General features: G+C 39.9%; 1 long non-coding RNA gene across 1 annotated transcript; it reads left to right on the top strand.

Annotated features, from left to right (window-relative positions):
• The first annotated feature begins 1,158 nt into the window (after window positions 1-1,158).
• Window positions 1,159-6,737, top strand: LOC117760182. The gene is made up of 3 exons (XR_004613633.1): window positions 1,159-1,408; window positions 6,359-6,427; window positions 6,549-6,737. It is a non-coding gene; the product is annotated as an uncharacterized LOC117760182 (long non-coding RNA).
• The last annotated feature ends 674 nt before the right edge of the window (window positions 6,738-7,411 follow it).

A 7,411-nucleotide genomic window follows, 5' to 3' on the forward strand; every position in this document is an offset into this window, starting at 1 on the left:
GGTAGTTCCTCTGCACCTGCGGGTTGTGGTCTCTTGCTCAAGGACACTCCAGCAGGACCCCTGTGTCTGCATGTTTGTGTGTGTGTTCGTGTGTGTGTGTGTGTGTGTGTGTGTGTGTGTGTGTGTGTGTGTGTGTGTGTGGGTGTAAAGAATTCACAGTCACCACAAAAAGTGTCCTCTCTCTCCTTTGTGGTATAAGAGAAAGGCCCATGCCAAACGATTACGCACGGGCACATACGCGCAAACACACGCAGCCATGGGCGCGCACACACAGTTTAGGGCCCGTGCCGGATGCTGCACCAAAGGAGAAGTCGGTGACAGCATTACAAAGAGCAAGGAAACATTACACGCACTGTACAGGTTCAGGGGAGCGTCACTGTGAGTCTGTAATTGTTGCATTAGCTCACATCAATGACAGTGTTTTTTTAAGGAGGCACAGAGTGATCGTTTCAAAATGCAAATTTCACTGAGGACCACTGCCTAATAGCCCCCGGGCTAATGTGGCTGATATATGATTCCTTCAGCTGTGATTATAAAAACCAAAGCGCAGGCAGCTGATTGTGTGTGTGTGTGTTTTCACACCGTCAGAATAGCTGTGATTAGAGGGACAACCCTCAGAGTTGTGTTTAGTTATTGACACTGCTAAGTAGATGTATTTAAGGTAGTCTGTGGCCTATATAGGTGTATGCATGCGCACAGACAAGCACGTGCACCCACAAGCGGAGGTCGTGGACCACATTCTATTACAATTATCATTTCATCTTTCTCTCTGTGTGTGTGTGTGTGTGTGTGTGTGTGTGTGTGTGTGTGTGTGTGTGTGTGTGTGTGTGTCCTAACATGCAACTTCAAAGTTTGTTTGACATGTCACCACATCACAGTGACATGTTTGCAGCCAATTTAATACAATATATTTGGATGACAAATATATAAAATAAATGTTAATGTTATAAAACGACCCATTTTATACACATTTGTGAGCTTTATATTTTCAGCACTAACATGGAGGTATTATCTCACACATAAAGGTCCTGTCTTATTTCTGCAGCCACACTGGGACAAAGCGGTCCTACATGTGGCTTGATTTCCCAGCCTGTGATATTCAACATTTCTGCACATATCTGCGTCTCTTTCTCACGCTCTCTCTCCGCTCCCCGGCTCCTCGCACACGCATGCGTCAATCGGCAGCTTGTAACGAGAAGATGTCCATCCACCTTGCTTGAAATTATCGTTGCAAAAAAGAGAAAATATTAATAAAATCGGGAGAAAAATCCTCCTCAGCCGGACAGAACAATGCGACCCCACAGATTATTTTTTTTTACAAGCGCTGATGGGATGCCTGCAAAAAGAAAGAGATCTCCTCACATCCCCAGTCAGACGGCGGACTCTGATGTTCATCTGCAGCCGTGAGGTAGTATATGCACTCGCATGCTTTGCACTGTATTTTGTGGTTCTAAATTGTGTTGCGCTATCTTACACACAGCAGAGCAGCGTGTGCAATTTGACATGTGGCGTTTAAGGCTGCTAACGTAGCCGCAGCAGCTTATAGTCTTCATTTTGAGATCAATGAATTAGATAGCAGCAAATTATTTTAGGGGCTGAGCCTCCCACTCACCAGGGAGAAGTCAGCTATGTTTCTTATTCAAAAACTGATTGTCTCATAAACGCGCGCCCCAAAGTTCCCTCGACAATTCAACGGGATAATGAGAAATGCAATAGGTTTTGATTTGTCAAGGAGTCAGATGATTATTATTATTATTTCCATCGGCAGGTTTTTTCTCAAATATTATAATATAATAATAATATCATAATCGTTAGTGCATTTGGAGCAGTGTATTTGCTGAGGTAAAACCCTTAAATACAGTTAATGGTCTAAATGGAATATTTGCTTTTACACCTCAGACAGAGTCACCATGTGAGAGGTATCCATCTACAAACTTTTGGCATTTAGATATGTAAATAGAATTAACTTTTCAACGTAAGAAAAAAATAACAATGTAACATATAACATAAGAAAAAGTAAATTATACAATATATACAAATTCAGAGAATGGAAAATAATAATATTTCTCTCTGACGTGGAGGTATAGATTATATTTGATTTATTTGGTTTAAAAAACACTGTGTATATACAAAACAACGTGCCAGCCGTTAATAACATTAATTATGAAACAAGCGACTGGTGAAAGATAATTTTAACTCGCTGAAACTTTGAATGAATAAACAACTGATTCAAATCACACACAAGCAGAGACGTGGTCACCGCGCTCGCATGCACGCACACACTCAGACACACGCACACAAACACACACACACACACACACACACACATACAGAAAACTGGGATTATCTTGGGACACATGTCCATCCATCTCGCGTTACAAAGTGAATGGGGAGCGGCCCGACACACACAGAGCCTATTAACCAACTTGGGCTCCCGTGGAGAGCACGAGGTCTAAGCTCCCCCACCGTAACTGTCCATGGTGCTGAAGCGGTAAGAGGGTTTCGCCACTGCACACATGCGTCCTCCCTCAAAAACTCTTAAAAGCCAGAGTTGACATTTCAATGCCTCTTATTGTATTTCCATCCTGTTTAGTGACGCTCCTGTGTAAGAAAAGACGAATATTAGAAACTGAGGAAGACTCACGTGGGGAACAACTTTCCTAACTTTTTTAAGCAGAAGAATGTTGTATAAGCCTGTTTTACCAGTGTGTGGATACACAACATTTGTACCATATTTGGAACTAATATATTATGACACCGTGAATTATCATAAAGACATTTTAATGCTGTCAAAACATCCCTGTACTCACTGCACCTTACTTAAGCAACAATAGAGTCAATAGAACACAGTGGAAAGTCGGACCAAACACATTGAGATACTGAAAGATGTTACCATGTTGTTCTGGAAAATGGTCTAATATGAATGCTTGAATTATTGAGAATGATAGTTGTGATATTAAATCTAAAAATATTTTCTTTTACAAATATAAAAAATAATTCCAAAATATGTTCAGCATAATAATACTGGTGATCTTTTTACATCATCCACTTACAACTACCATCACTGACACTGAGAAGAAATGTATACAATGAGCAGTGTGTGAGATGTATTGCCAACATGGGGCATACATTACAGAAAATATAAATACATATCATATCTATGCGGTGACATCATTTCTCAGTAAGATAGTAAAAATGGACTTGATTGGAATATAAAATGACTAAACTTAAGCTCTTCTCTCTTTTATGCTGCAACACTGGATAGTACAGGGCAGAGCAGGAAAAAAAATTAACAAAGGTTCAAGGCACCAGGTAATAATGAAAGGATAGGGGCAATACTTCAAAGACCACGAGGTCCACATCACACAATTATACAATACAATTAGGATTAAAGGGGCAAAACAGAGATAACAGGAGATAGGGATAAATTATCACAAAAGGAAAGATGTGACTCTCTCCTGACCTTCATTAGGAGGGAAAAAAACTCATTTAGAGCTGGCCTTCCTTGCAGGGGGATTTCAGCCTTTCACATGAGACTGTGACTCACAAGATAAGATTTATAAATGAGTATAAACGGGAATATTAACTTTTACTAAACAATAACATAGAATATATATTCAGGATAATAAATTATAAATTATACAATACACAGTGATACATGTAAATGGTGTAAAATATACATTTTAATAATTGTTGTTTCAATGGAACAGGACTGATTTCAAACACAATTTCATGCCTATGCTTATGCATGGAAAAGCCAATTTCCATGCATAAGTATACTATTAGCATACTACACATTATATTATATTATATTTAACATAATGTAGTTATACTGTTGGGGGAAATAAATGGTTGACTATACAGGGAACTCATTGTTTCTGATATGTTGTACAATTGTTTTCTCATCAACATAGTAAGTTGACACCTAGAGGTTGTTGACTGTTCCTATGTCAATTATGTAGATTTCACCATTTCTATTCAAACAACAACTTTTGCCTGAACAGCATCCAATCAATGATTTGACTACAGCTCTGTGGAATCACTGCTTAACCAAAGGAGCATTTAATCGTGTTATGTTCAGTCTATCTGAACACTATACGTCGAGGTGAAGAAGCTCCGCCATCGTGCTTTCCTCCCTTCCTTGTCATCATAAATCGACTAATGACTGGACAAAACTATGAAAGCAGGGAGCCCAGAAGAACAGAAGCACTAGCTGAGATAGCTCTCTTTGGTGATTTGGGGACTGACCATAGCCTTTAGCCACAAAGCAAAGACTCAGAGTGGAGCCAGTTGGGCCGTCCTCTTCTTTCATCTTACAATGCTACAAAGACTCCTCGGACTAACATGCTTCCCCACCAGTTTGATAACACTTGAAGGAGCAAAGCACTGAGCCTAGCACACGTCCCAAGGCACCAGATTGTGGAATTGAGTCAATAATTAAGAGATTCTCATCCAGATCTCACGTCCTCCAAAACTCACAGATCATACTATTGTCCATACTTTGCTTCCATGAGCAATTGTAGTGATGGCATTCCATGGAGACAAATGTCCAAACATCCATTTCCAATGCCCGATGACCATAATGGGTCCATAGTCTCCAATGATTTTCTAACTGAAAGATAGCAGCGTCATCTCCTCCAGCGCAGCTCACTTCGTTCTGCATCCTTAGCTAGTTTCTTCCTTTCCTAACTACAAGGGCTTGTCCAGAACATTGGGTGCAGTGCAGGCCCCCAGTTCATGTCTCTCCTCATTCTTAGTATATTCTGTTAAATCTTGGCTCCTCCACTAATGTAACACTTCTTTGCCCTTGTGGCTGCTGAGAACACTTCAGTGAGGACCTTAAAGGGCACCCTTCACTTCCTGATGCTTGAGAATCCGCCACCTGGAGAGGTCATCTTGAGGATGTGAATACTCCTAAATCTTTTCTTATGAGTTCCTCTGTGAGTCCCTCTCAGTGTTCCCCTGGGCACCAGCCACCTCTTCCCAGAGCAGGAGAAAGAAGTAAACATGGGATCATTGCTGCTTTCATCAGGCCGACTTGGAAAAAGGTTGCTGTGATACCAGAGACCCCAAGGAATCCCGCTGTAATCAGCAGGCCAGCATTATACAGAAGGTACAGATCTGCACCAAAGATCTGCAAGGTCCCCCAGTGTTTGACCTTTCAAGCTCCTGCTGTCGCCCGGCTGAACTCTTTGGGTCCCAACTGATTTTGCCAACTCAAGCCAGTCTCCACCAGATGCCTGACCTCCACAATAACAGTTTCTAAGAGGACTGGTTGCCCTGAAGAAATCTCTGGATCCCTGTTTTCACCTAATTGATGCTGATCCCATTTTTGAAATTCACTGCAGTCCTTTATTCAGCAACTCTACCGACCCTTAAATTGCTTGCAAGACACAACCATCGTAAGGAGTAGGTTTCCTGTCATGACCATACCTACAAACACTCTTTCTTCCACCACTGTATAAAAGATATATAGGTATATATATATATATATGCAATAGGGATGTGATTTTAAGGATATATAAGACCTAAATGAGCTGTCTGTTGAGCAAATGATTATCAATATCCAGTACTGGAGCTCTGGCACAGATATATTTGGGGAAAACAATAAGGGTTAATTTAATCTAATGCTTATTGTATTCATATATTTTAGGTTTTACTTACTTACTTGTATATTGAAATCTCAATTTTCAAGGGAGTTCCACTTTCTAAATGCCACACAAAGCTTGAGGAAATAATCATTACAAAATACCCTCATGGCTGAGAGAAGATGATGATGTACACGACTCACCTCTGACAAGTGTTCCCAAAGCACAACTAATGTTATTCATGGTTGGATACTACATTTTGTATGTGGGGGAAGAATTATAATTAAATAACAGCTGTTTTACAACTTTTTAAATAAAATATTCATGATAACACCAATGACACATTTACACTCACTCATTACCTCTCATTATGGCCCGAGGCCATATCTCATCAGTGGCCGTAAGTTGTCTGTTGGAGTGCGTGCCCAGCATTAACATTCAGGCTCCGTCAGCCCTTTTTAATTATTGGAAAAATAGTTTTTAATAAATACGGCACAGCACATTGTGAAGTGTAATGTTTAGATTAATTGGATTTGGTGGTTGTATGACAGCGTATATACCCAGAGGTAAAACAAACGTGGCATTTATGGAGAAAGCATATTGTGTTGGTCAGCTGTGAAACTATAAAGATGTGCGTACTAAAAGTCAGATAAGAGCCGGATCAAAGTATAACTGTAACTCAAATACATCTAGACACAAATATCTTATATTTTAGCACATAAAATGTCTTTCTATTTACCAAATATCTCTTTTTTAATCTCTTGCCATAGAACTACCCGTGTGTCCACTGAGTCTGGGGCCTGAAGTTCAAGTTGCGGTGCACAGCTCCCATGAGTCAGGTGATGAATTCAAAACTGAGACTGAAAATCAATATTCCACAGTGCTTCTCCTGAATGTCTCAGAATTACACACATCAATCAACCTCCCCTCTTGTACCTTTTCTCTCTGTTTTGTTTGCAGACTTTTGCATCCTGAAATATGATGCAGAGAAAACCTCAGGTGGACAAACAGCTGCTGGTGACGCCCGAGCTGGGCTGTAGGTACTGGGAGATCAAAAACAGCGACAGCGCAAAACTACCGTAATGAAAAAGAGACAGTTACAGAATGTGAAAGCGTTTGAACCCAGGCCGACTGACGGAGAGAAAAAAACCTCCACAATTCTACAAATCTGTATCAGTGAATGATTAATTAATTTTTGTTGAATGATCTATTCTAGCCTTGTGAGATATCAGTCTTCATTTCTTTTTGCACTTTTACAGAAGATCTCAAGAGACGGCTAGTTCAAAAGACGGTTCAATTTAGAGTTCCCACTGGAAATGGTTTCAGAAAGTCTCTGCTATACGTTGGGCTTTGATGTGTCTTAAATGTCGTAATCTTACTGTTCGGAGATGGGGAATAAATTCTGTTAATTCTTTCCATTGTAAGTGATCTTTTTTTTTTCTTGATTTAAGGTACTTGACAAAAACATGAAAAGGTTTTCAAAGAAGTATCCATGTCAAACTTTTATATGCGACAACTTTTATACAGTAGAGTCACTATTTTCCATATTCTATTGAGCATAGACTACCCGATGAGTATAAAGTACAGATTAGTTTGTATAAGTGAACCTACCATATTTAATCATCATAATTCAGTCATTTGACAGAGAAGGTCTTCTCATGTGTGTCCTGCCTGGCTGTTATGTTATAATTTAATAAAACACTGACCTTTTTCATGAAGGACAAAGATTTTGATTTGATCTCAGCTCGACCTCCACCGTGTTATAGCTGGAAAGTGACTCGGTGTCAGAGAGTAAAAGACCTTTTGATGCGGCAGAACATTTA

This window comes from Hippoglossus hippoglossus, chromosome 4, assembly GCF_009819705.1.
Source record: "Hippoglossus hippoglossus isolate fHipHip1 chromosome 4, fHipHip1.pri, whole genome shotgun sequence".
Classification (NCBI taxonomy): Eukaryota; Metazoa; Chordata; class Actinopteri; order Pleuronectiformes; family Pleuronectidae; genus Hippoglossus; species Hippoglossus hippoglossus.